Here is a 13,049-nt window from a genome sequence, read left to right on the forward strand (position 1 = left end):
GGGCTCTCAACCACAAGGTTGTCAGTTCAATTCCTCGAGTCCCACAAGGGATGGTGGGCAGCACCCCCTGCAACTAAGATTGAACACGGCACCTTGAGCTGAGCTGCCGCTGAGCTCCCGGATGGCTCAGTTGGTTGGAGCGCGTCCTCTCAACCACAAGGTTGCTGGTTTCGACTCCTGCAGGGGATGGTGGGCTGTGCCCCCTGCAACTAGCAGCAAGGACTGCACCTGGAGCTGAGCTGCGCCCTCCACAACTAAGACTGAAAGGACAACAACCTGACTTGGGAAAAAAAAAGGCCTGGAAGTGCACACTGTTCCCCAATGGAGTCCTGTTCCCTTCTCCAATAAAAATCTTAAAAAAAAAGAAGAAACTAATATTCTATCTGGGAAGACCAAAAAATGAAGGATTACAACACAGTGTGCTAAGCATTATAACAGAGGTGCGTCTAAGGTGATATGGAGTTATAAAGGAGAAATAAAGAAAAAGTTAACTAATTCGGTCTGGGGATGGAAGTGGGAGATGAAGAGACAACAGGAGAAAGTTTCCAGAAAGAGGTGATTCCTGAGTTCAGTACTAAAGGTTTGTATTGTAGAAAACTCACTAGTGTGGAATACACTGTGGAGAATAGTTTAGTGGGGGCAAAACCAGGCTCTGTCGCAGAAATTCAGATGCAAATGAGTGGTGGCTTGAACTAAGGCAGGACTGAAAGCAGGTGAAGATGGAGGCTTTCCTGGGTCTGCACTCTTACTGTGGAAATCAGATGGCTCTGTGATCTAGTGTTTTGAGACAAAGTGCAGTGCAATTTTTTTCTTTAAGGGAAAACACCAGAGGCTTGGCTATGATTTGCAGAGGATGTGAATTTCTTACATTTTGTGGTTTCTTCTAGATGATAACATGAAAAGCAATTAGCATGAACATATTCTAGATCACCTGGATAACCATCATCTTATAAATACACACTGCCATGACTTTCAGAGCCCCAAACCATCAAATTGGTACCAAGTGGCAGTACTTCAACATAGCTAATGGAAACAGAGGTAGGATTAACCATAAGTAACTGAGTGCACCAAGTGAAGGTCAAAGGATACTACAGAGTTATGTCTGAAGATGTCAGAATAGAGAAAATTGGCAGCAGAACCAAGTTAGCACACAGCACACAGCAATACAAACACGCCAAACTCAAGTGTGCAATAGCTGCAAATTCACCTTGCAACAGGTATTTTCATTTCAGCGAAAACTTCATTTTTCACATTAAATGAATATCATTAATTTGAACATTATTGATTTTGTAAGTTTTACTTGTATTTAATTTGTAATTTTTTAAAGTTTTACAAAATTGCATAAGAGCTATAAGCTTAAGGAATTCATGTTTATACTTAGTTAAGTAGTCTTATAACAAAAATAAGTTATAAGTTGGGATACGGGACAGAAAATGTTTCCTTTAGAAGGAGGCTCTATTCATTACTCACGTTAGAGAAATACTAGCTTTGGAATTCAAACAGAAGCGGAATTCAAATTTTTATTCCATAGCCAATTACCTGTGTGACTAGGGAAATCACTGAATCTCTCTCAGATTCAGTTTCTTTATCTGCAAAATGGCATAATAACACTTAGGTCACAGGGTGAAACAATGAAATGAATTGAAGTACATAAAATGCTTGACATGACTCATAACACAGAGTAAACATTCAATAAATGGTAACTGTTGTTACTAAATCATTACCTTTATTACTGGTATTAATAAAATGTCTTACAAGTTGCTGGGAAGGTCATTTTCATATTTGCCATCAGGCAGCTCATCCTACTTTCCAAATTGTTCCATGGACCACTGCATCCTTCTATTTTGATTTACTCTGCCCAAGAAACCAAAAACCAGTCAAAGTTTTCTTTCCTTTCTTTTTAAAGATTGATGGAAGTCACATCTCTGCAAAAATTATACTCGGATCTACTCTACACATCCAATATGTTTCCACAATTCGCCACCTTCTAGATTCAGTTGCCAATCTATTTCACTGTGGTTTCATATCCAAGCATTTGGAAAGGATTGAATTCCAATTCTGCCCCCATCTAGCTATGTGGCTAACCTTGGGCAAATAACTCAGAACCACTCTAGGTCTCAGTCTCCTTAACTATAAAATTAATGCAAGGACCAGTCTCCACAGTCTCAGCTAGCTCTGATTATGTGATTTAGCATTCCCTCCAAACAAGTTTCCAAAACTACCCCTGTTCAACATGACTGCCGCAGTAAACCTATTTGAGCGTGAAATACTACCTCCTCCAATAATTATGGCCCCTCAATCTCAGAGCCATTCTTCACATGTAACAGAAACCCCCTTAGCTATTTCCTCCAAATTCTCTCCTTAACTACATCCTAGTATGTAAGGGGTTTTCTATAGCATTATTCCAAAAAAGTATCTTTAGCTTTCATATGATATAAACATTTTATTGTTTTCAATAGCCTTTCTCTACTATTTGTATTACCACTACACAATGTAGTTTCATGGAAAGTTATGATTTTTCTCATTTTTTTAATCAAACAAAACTAATGATACAATGTATTGCACAAAATAGACACTTAACAAAGGATTAGTGATTTAAACAATTTTCTATTTTCAAATCATCTATTCTAGACTACTCTTATGTGAACTTAGTTGGTAACGCCTTCAACTAGGAGTCAAGAGCTCTGGATTCTGGTTTCGTTGGCTACGCTAATGTGCTATATAACCTTGCTCACTAAATCTCAATACATCTCAATTAACTCCTCTATATAAAGAACCTATTTCCATTGGTCTTATTTCATTTAAAGAGCTGTTCCATTATTTAAAAGCATAAATAAAAGTGTTATGAAAATGTTCAGTGACATTATTTTTTAAATGAGATAATACTCCCTTTATTCTTTTTTGGGGAGGAGGGAGGAACAATGTGTTTTCTCCAGGGCCCATCAGCTCCAACTCATTGTCCTTCAATCTAGTTGTGGAGGGCGCAGCTCACTGGCCTATATGAGAATCAAACCAGCAACCCTGTTGTTCAGAACTTGCACTCTAACTAACTGAGCCATCCGGCCACCCCTTCAGTGACATTATTTTGGTATCTCTAAGGCCCTAGAAAGAGGGACTAAAGTGACTTGGTTTTCTCCGCAGTACTTAATTCTAACACAATATCACAAATAAGTATCCATGCCATCTGAGTTTCTTTGTAATCTAAATAGCACCAGTCAAACATCATTAACAACAACTTTTTGACAGGGATAATGATCATCTTCCATGTCCCATCAAATGCTCATAAAACATGTCAAATTATTCCATTGGAACTACCAGCCACATCGATAAAGAATTTTTGGTGTAACATATTTTTTTTATTGAAATATATGTTCTTAACTAATGTCTAAGCCCTTAACCACAATGCAATCAGTCTTTAGGACACTGTTCTGAGGAAAATATTTCTAGCCTTCATTAAAGAATACAAAAAAAACCCATAAATCACTACCTCTTCTGTTGTACCAAATTTTAGTACATCATGTAAGTGAGCATTCTAGACAGCCCTGCAATAACCTTTAGAATTTATGATAAGGAAATAAAGCAAACAAGAAAAATAAACCAAACCTTCGGTAAAATTAATTTTTTTTTTTTTTTTTTTTTATTGGGGAACAGTGTGTTTTTCTGGCATCCATCAACTCCAAGTCAAGCTGTTGTTTTCAGTCTAGTTGTGGAGGGCGCAGCTCACTGGCCCATGTGGGAATCGAACCGGCAACCTTGGTGTTATGAGCACTTCGCTCTAACCGCTAAGCCAACCGGCCGCTCGGTAAAATTAAATTTAATGATTAAACAATGTGTGAATTACAACGCAGATTTTTAAATTTTAAAGGAATTATATCAATTTTTCTTGTTGATATATCTCTTAAAATATGATCTCCAAATATGATATTTTATCTTTATGATTCTCGGCTTTCTACTTAATAAATTTTAATTTTTCCTCAGGGCTCGTGGAACATTAAGCAATATGAACCAATCTTGACTTTTTTCCCTTTATAGCAGGGGTGCCCAAACTTTTTTCAACATTTTTTACCAAGGGCCATATGCGGTAAAATACACAAACAGCCGGGCAAATCACTCGAGGTGAAGTATGTATTGCCTCACCTGGTTTATTTAAGTAAACTAAATATATTTTTGGAATTTGCTGCGGGCCAATTAACCATGGATTGCGGGCCGCAGTTGGCCTGCGGGCCGCAGTTTGGACACCCCTGTTTTATAGCATCACTGATGATGTCACTTCAGCTTCGTTATGGTTTGTTAGAAAACTTGTACTCCCTCTACTGACCACCAGGAATGTCAGTTGCAACAAAGAGAATGTTTCATTTGCAATAAATGGAATTATTTCTGGGGATAAAGACATAGCATCAAAAAGTACCTACATTAAAGTGAATTTTCTATCTATTTTCTAGGGTAAATGTCTAAATTTAAACAACTAAATAATATTGTTTCAATGCTATTTCCCAAGTTGTAATCTTTCTAAAAGGCTTATCATTGGCTGAGATTTACTATAAAAGGTTAATTGTCTAGTGGATTCTCACAAATATGTAAACACCCTAAAAAAAAATAATTACTGTCGTAACTGCTAATTCTCTTGACTATTAAGAGGAAAATCTATTTATAACTGCATATCTGGATTTGGGTCAGAGTTCAGAGTAGTTAAACATTTAAAACGGATTATTCCAGATGTTAGGCTGAGCATAATTACACCAGTGTGGAACTATTCAACTATGCCATTCTAAGTCTCCAGGGCATAAATCGTATATAATTCCCATGCCTAACTGAGAATTTCAGTGTTGCAACCTAATAAATATGTACAACAAAAACTGCTCCTAATTATACCTGGACCAATAATTCCATGCCTTAAAACTCGAGCATATCACTGTAAAGTTGACTAAGACATAAAAGAACAAATTAACTGCTAGTCTTAATGTTCACAGTGCTCAAATATTTAGTGCTGCTGATTATCCTTGATTTATTTAAAGATACTTGCACCAAAAGAAAATAATCATTCAACTTCTGTTAGCTTAATAGAAATAATACCACATATACAATTAACTATAAAGCAGATTGGCTTTGTTATTTTTTAGCTCTCTCCTGTCTCTCCTCTACAGCCCCCAAACCCCCTGAATTATAAACATTATTTGCTGTAAGATCAAGGGATGTACACTAATATTAATATCAGATTAAGTAAAATATGATTAAAAAGGTAAATTCACTTCAAATGTACCCACAGACAGTGTTTTCACCAGGAAATATAAATAATTCTTTCATGAGTCACTGTTTTGAACTCTATGCTCCATTCCAACAGAGAATTTACTATAGTCACAAAGGGGATATGTTTTATTAATTTAAAGATCAACCATTACTTTGCTCATTTTAGAAATGAATTTTGTTACAGGAAATTATGTCAATTGCTGCCCCAAAGAATTATAAAACACAATAATTAGGGGAAACTACAGTATTTCAAAGTCACTGGTGAGACAGAGCATGTGCACTGCGGAAACTTAATTAAGAATTCAAGTTCGTCAAAGGAGTCTAGATGCACACCTGCTGTTTAGGGACAAAGATTGGCTCAATAATGGAGTAAACAGGTAGTAGGCTTCCAATCACTTCACCTTAATGACGTAAACAATGAATTCACCAGGGCCGCCTGTATTGCCTTTCACTAAGGAACCAACCACTGGGGACAAGTGAGAAAATTACCTTCAAAGTGCTACCGCAAGCGTCATACTTGATGGTGAAACCTTGAAAGCATTATCTGAGGTTGGAAATGCATAAAGGATACTGACACTCTTTCTACTGAACGTTTTACTGGAGAAACTGGGTCACTCAAACACTGTTGGTGGAAACGTAAAATGGCACAGACACTTTGGAAAATACTGTGACAGTTTCTTTAAAAACTAAACATGTAATACCTACGATGTACATGTGAAACTAACATAATATTGGATGTTAGCTATATTTCAATAAAAATCTTTAAAAAATTTAAAAAGGATTTCAGAGGTTTTAAAGAGCTTGAGCTGGAACCAGCTTTCTCGTTCTCTCCTCTCTCTCTCTCTCTCTCTCTCTCTCTGTCTCTCTCTCTCTCTGTCTCTCGCCCTCGCTCCCTAGCTTCCTCTCTCCCTCTCTCCCTCATTCTTATCCACCCTCTACTTCTGATGTTTCCAGTAAAGTTAAGACAAAATACACGCTTCTTCCCAGTCTTGAATCCATCTTTATGCTAATCAGGATCCACCTTGGGGGGCTTACTTGTTGTACATACATGTCTCCACAACTCAGAAAGCTTTTTTGTTCTCCTGTAAGCGTCTGTTCATGTTGAGCTCTTAGATTCAGTATTTTGTATTTCAAAATCTGTTCGATGTGCATGTAGTTCAGTCTGCCCATGCTCACGCTGAGCCACCACCAAAGGCTGTTTGTTTAATAACAAAACACATTCCTTTCTACACACATTCTTTCTCGAATATAAACTCCAGAGAAGAGAACTGCTACTCCCCGATTACCCTAACTTTATTTAACCAGGTAGATTTCAGGAAACAGAGACTGAGACTTTAAATGGAAAAGCTCTGCTTCATTTCTAAATACTGTCAGACTTCAGATGTGAAGACATTCTTCAGATCTATATTTCAGGTTCTGATCAAATTTCTAACATCTATGACCAAGCGCAAACATTTTTAAACGATAGATTGTGGAACGTGTACTTTTTCTACATATAAATGCTTAATGGATTTAAAAGCAGTTTTTAATATGAATCTGATTACCCATTGGCCATTATACTATACATTGAACTTTAAGACATTAAGGAATTTTAGCTGTCAGGCATATCATGAAGGAAGCACCCAGAAATGCTTAAAAGACAAAACTGAATGAACTACCTCAGAAGCTTCCCATCCAAACACAGGCTGGATAATCAAAGAATTCAAATATCAGATAAGTTGGTAGACAAAGTGATTCTGAAAGCTGACTGTGTAAGAATCATTTGGAAAAGCTTTTAAAATCCTGGGTCTTTCCATTCATGGTTCAGAGTTGTTAATTCTCAGACTATTTCTTTGAATTATTAACTGATACACTATAACTTGTACCTATAATACATGTTGACTCAAAGAAAGGCCCTAAAAAGTTTATTTCTTCTTAAATTTAGATTGGAAACATTGTTGTTCATTAACCAATGGTATTGTATTTAATTTTATAATTTGATTCCCAATCTAAGGAAGACTAAAGTTTCAGACTAAGTACTAGGAAAGCCGGAAAAGGTAAAACCTTGGGATAAAGTTTCTAGTCTTTAACATTTGGCTACAATTTGTGTGACAACAAAACAAATTTATTTTGTAAAAATTTTTTATAATTTGGTGAATAAAACAATAATTCTCTTTTACATCATGCAATTCTTGCCAAATATCCATTACTTATAAGTCCATCCAACATTTGCATGGAAAGATGGTGAAACTGGAAGAAGTCCAAAATTAACCGTCTCCTTTAAAGTTCCATTCTGCAAATCGAAAATGTAAATGAAGCTATAACATCTTTGAATATTAGGAAAAACTATGACCTAAGTCTTCCACCTTTAAAGTACAAGCACGTTTCTAGCTACATAGCTTGTGGTCACTATAAATTGCAAAACTGTAGGGGAAACATATGACTAAAATCCAAACTAGCCAAGTATTTTACTTTGAGTTTTCAATGGTTTTCCAAAACATTAGCATTGGATGCCTTTCAAGAAGTACTCTTTTAAAGTTGAAAACAATTAAGAAGAGAAAAAAACAGTAATTTGAAACAAATGAAAGATTTGATTTACTTTATATAAGTGAAACTACTATGTTTCTTTTGCTTTGAAAGAATAAATGTAAAATAATCTAAGAAATTATTTCAAGTGATGGTTTGTGGTCATTCACTTATCTAACAATAAATAGCAATAATAAATTTCTAATCAATCCTCTAAACCCCACTCAGTTTCCATATTATAAAAACTACAGTGCAAATTGGTATTCAAAGAGTATGACCATAAAAGAGATAACTGATTAGGCCAAGCAAATTGCTGGTGGAGGGGAAAATACTAGTGTGGACTCGTACAGCTTTTTCTGAAGAATCTCTGATGAGTGAGTAAAAGGTCAGTTACTTTAGCAACAGGTCCAATGCCTTCCATGAGCAACAAACGCCTTTCTCTTTAACAATGACTGAAATATTAAGGTGACTTAATTAAAAATTCCTACCCCATTTCATTTAAATGAATGAGAGGCAAAAAAAAAAAAGGCCTCTGGCTTCCTTCCATCTATAGAGTCCAGACAGGAAGGGTCCTAGACGGAAGAAAGGGCATCCTCTCATTTTCATAATGCAATACCAGTCTGCTAAAGTGCAGCTTCTCTTGAGCCCATGGATATTTTACCGTATTATCTAGTTGACCACTCTGCTCTGTACAGAGTAGCTTCTTCCTCTCTAGGAGGAAGAAATCAAAACAGGACCTACACGAGGACTAGCCGGCCATTTTAGGGGCTACTTCTGCCTTTCTCAGGAAGAAAAAGAGAGAGCACAAAGAAGGGACCATGATGGCTTCCCTTTCACCTGCTCAGTCTTTGTCCTTTCTATGATAAGAATAATTTCCAAAAGTTTTATTCCTGTATCAGTCTTTACTGAATATAGCAAAGGGGAAATTTTTTTTCATAACCCTAACCTTTCAAAATAAACTCTTTTCTCCATTACTCCCCACCGAACAAAATATACTTATATCACTGCTTCTCTTAGTACAAATATTCTGTCCATAAATTTGCTGACAGTACAATTTTGTCCTATGATATAGTATGGATTTTCAATCATTTGACTGTACTACCAGTATCTCTATTAGCTTGCAAACTTAGAAGGCACAAATCTTTGCTTTGTATTTCATCTAATGCAAGTCACTGATTCACAATTACAATGAGGACCATGACAAAGAGAAACGATTCTGGGTATTTTTCAGATAATAACTATGTTCCACTTCCTTTCTCTCCCAAGCTCTGCTTAGTCCTCCACCCCTCTCTGTCCTGACCAGTGTCTGGGTGGCTGACTACTGTGGAGAGTGTCACTTTAGTCTCCTTACCCTCTGACTTCCAAAAGGGATCTGCCACAAGGGGGTACCAGCAGGATCTGAGGCTGTGGGAGGAGAAAAAGGTTGGAGTATTGTTGTCTGTCTGCTACACTGCTCCGCCCTACACTGCAGGAGTCCTGGCCTTAGCTGTGTTTCTGTGAGGACACAGCTCCCAACAGGTAGCCCCTCTTCCGTGGCTCCAGCAGTCACTGGGTTGCACGGATACCGTTCACTCCCTTGCCTCTTCAGGCAGAGGGACAGTAACAACGTCCTACTGTCATTAGTCTTTGGGGACTTCGCCATCTATTCCTTAATACTGCTCACACCTCTGTAACTAGTCCCTTCATTAAACTCTGTTCTGTTACTTCCTTTTGAGGTGTGTCATCAGTTTCCTGTCAGGCTAATACAGCAACCTTAACATAAATAACTTACTAAAATTCTCTAGTCTCTCAAAAAAGAAACAAACTCTTCACTTAATTCCAAGAATTAAAATCAAATTAAGGTAGTCTACAGAGAGTCATACAGAGGACCTCAATTGAAGCAAAGGAAGAAAAAAATAATTTAGGTAACATATATTAGAATTCAAGTACTAGCACACTACATACATATTTTCAAAAATTTCAAGGAATTTACAATGTTCCTCAAAGAAATATTAATCCTCTCCTATTATGAAAGATTAGTTAAGTGTTCAATAATTCCCCAAAGTTCATCAATATGCATTAAAAAAAAATCCAACCCGCAATCTACCCAATTCAGTACCTTTAATTTACAAGCTACACAAACAAACAACAAGCAAAAACCCAGCAACAACCCCAACCCCCAAAAAATTAGTAAGAAAAATAAAACAAAATCAGTACTAACAACTCTGCCTTTTCCCCTTGGCGTTCAACAAGACAAGAGCAAATCCAAAGACTATAATCGGTTACTTCCCATCCTTTATCCTGTCTCCTTTCCCTCTAGCACTTACTACAACTACTAGGTACTTGTAGTATGAATGATTCAATAGTCCACGTAGGCTCAAATTTATTTATTGTATTATTATTATTTATTATTTATTTTATTTATTATTTTACTTATTTTATTTATTATTTTATTTTATTTATTATTTTATTTATTTATTTTATTAGTTTATTTATTTTATTATTATTATTATTATTATTTTATATTTTAAGGAGGCCACAGCTCACAGTGGCCCATGTGGGGATCGAACCGGCAACCTTGGTATTAACAGCACCACACTCTAACCAACTGAGCTACCTGGTCACCCCAAATTTAAATCATTAGCTACTAATATTGCTGTCAACATATTTATCACTATTGTTGCTACACACTTTTAACACAAATAAGATTTTTTTTTTCTTTGAAGTTTCTTCTTATAATGAGTCTGTCATCCATCCCATGGCATAAAAAGGAACACATACAAGAAGTTGCTAATTAGCATTCAGAAAGAGGGTCTTCTGGCTTGTACGGGTCTGCCTCTATGAATTTTCTAAATGGATGTCTCTTTCCAAGTACAAAACATTTAATTTCATTCTCCACATGACCTAGAGAAATGCAAAGTTGAAATAAAAGCCTTTTCTAACTCAACACTTCACCGCACAACCCCCCACAAAACTCTTTTAAAGTGTTTAGTTTCTAAAAAATAGCATACATTTAGATGGAGCTTTTAAATTCATCACCTCATTGGATCCTTATATTTGTGGGATAGGCAGGTGTTCCACAGGTAAGGCTAAAGAGTCAGAGAGGCAGTTAGCACCTGACTAAACATCCCTGCAAGTAAGAGAATTTCTTATTATCTTACAATGGAGAAATGCTAGTGATTCTCACCAGTACTTTAATACAGAGCCTGCATGAAACCAAATAGCAAGTGCCCACATGCATAATATATCTCAGATACCAAAACAAAGTTAATACTAAATGGTATCAACTGACCACAAGGATATTATATATAGTACAGGAAAAAGAATAGCATAAATCAATCTAAAATGAAATGTATTTTTCTCTCAAAGGGGGAGTAAAATCAAATGTGTTTTTAATAAATGCTTTCTTTCATTTATGCATAGTAAAAAAACACCTAGGTAAAAGCATCAGGGGGTGGCCAGTTTGCTCAGTGGTTAGGACAGTGCTTCTAACACCAAGGTCTCCAGTTCGATGCCCACATGGGCCAGTGAGCTGCACCCTCTACAACTAGATTGAGAACAGCAATTTGACCTGGAGCTAAGCTGCACCCTCCACAACTAGATTGAAAACAACAACTTGACATGGAGCTGATGGGTCCTGGAAAAACACACTGTTCCTCACTATTTCCTAATTAAAAAAAAAACAAAAAACAGCAGTCAGGGTTGGAGAGATTACAGGAATGAGTTAGCAGAGTGGTAAGAAAGATAAAGGGCACAAATCTATTCACATAAACAGTGATAAGAGCCAACTAGCTTTGCCATTTAATCAATCACTATTAACTGCATAACCCATTGCCCAAGTACTGTAGAAAACACTATGATAAAGAGGAAAAAAAATTTGCATTCAAAAGCTGCTTGCACTCTAGTTGGGAAGATAATACAGACACACAGATAAAACACGCATTGTTGATTCAACATTTCCTGAGTGGTTACAGTAAGACACTGAGTTTGGCACTGTGGGAAATACAAAAATGAATGCAACAGAGAGTAACAATCTGCTACCAAAGATAGCGCAAATATACAGGTTTTGAATGAAGAACGCGAGAAGGTCCAAATAAAATGCCATATGTATTCCAAGAACGGAGAAATGTCTCCTCATTGGGGGTTTTGGGAAGATGACAAGGAGTAAACATTTGAAATAAAGGGTATGCAGGATTTGGGCACTCACGGACTGGGGAGGAAAGCTGTTCTAAGTGAGGGTCTGCAGTATGTAAAGACAGACTTCGGAAAGTAAAGGGAAGAGAGAGGGGCCAGTGAGTATATACGAATTTGGGGGAGGGCATCCCAGGGTACGTGAAAGAGTTTAGTGAGAAGGATAGAGAAGTCAAATCACAGGGGCACTCCAAAAGGAGTCTAACTAGCTTGTGTGGTTTATGGTAAACGAGACATAAGGAAAGGTACAACATAGAGTATCAAGAAGAGTTCTGAAGTCCACAATAAGAAGAAAGGAAAATTAGGGTTATAATTAGAGAGTAGATAATTCAGTTAAGCGTAGAAAGGCAGACATGATTGTGACAGGCTGTTCCAGATTATATAAATTGATGAAAGCCGTGATTCAAACCAGGCCAGCAACTCTTTAGTTGATGTCCTTCCCTCTAAGTCCTAGATGCTTTTGGTATTTCCGTACATGTGTGAGCTCTGAAATGACACTGGCCCGAATAAAGCCAAATCTCAGGAAGTAAACCTTTGACACACACACACACAGACACAATCACTTGCACCTCCCTCCACCTCCCCCTCACATCCTTTTATATAAGGTACTTTTATCTTTCGCTATTTTTTTCAAATTATAAAATTAACACACGGTTCACTGTAGAAAATCTAGTCTTTTCATTGCTATTAATTTTAATTGTGACATAATCACGCATAGTATGAGTGCACTAAACCTGATAACTGCGATTCCATCCTGAGAGTCGGTGTGCCAGGAAACTAGCCAAATACGAAGACCAGTACAATCAGCCCCAAAATAATAATCATCTTTCCAAGTTTCATTTGGGGCTCTGCTCTGAAAGGTCAACGGAGATTGCTTCTAGACTGCCTCCAGACCTTCCCAAAGCAATCTCTCACGAGTCAAAAACACACAAACAAAACACCAATATTATTAAACACCAATACAGACCACTGGTTGGATACTCATCATACAGGGGCGCACAGGTTCAGGCATATTCATGGACAAATTTATTTTTATCAGAGATCACCTAGATTAGAATTATTTCAACCTAAATGGGTTTAAATGTACTAGAACTAAATTCAGAAAACCAATGAGTCATACATTGTTG

At 36.8% G+C, this 13,049-nt stretch overlaps 1 protein-coding gene across 6 annotated transcripts in view; it reads right to left on the minus strand.

Moving 5' to 3' along the window:
• Nucleotides 1–13,049, minus strand: part of NUBPL (NUBP iron-sulfur cluster assembly factor, mitochondrial) — a 268,056-nt gene that overhangs the window by 44,680 nt on the left and 210,327 nt on the right. The window lies entirely within an intron of this gene.

Source organism: Rhinolophus hipposideros (assembly GCF_964194185.1).
Source record: "Rhinolophus hipposideros genome assembly, chromosome: 5".
NCBI lineage: Eukaryota > Metazoa > Chordata > Mammalia > Chiroptera > Rhinolophidae > Rhinolophus > Rhinolophus hipposideros.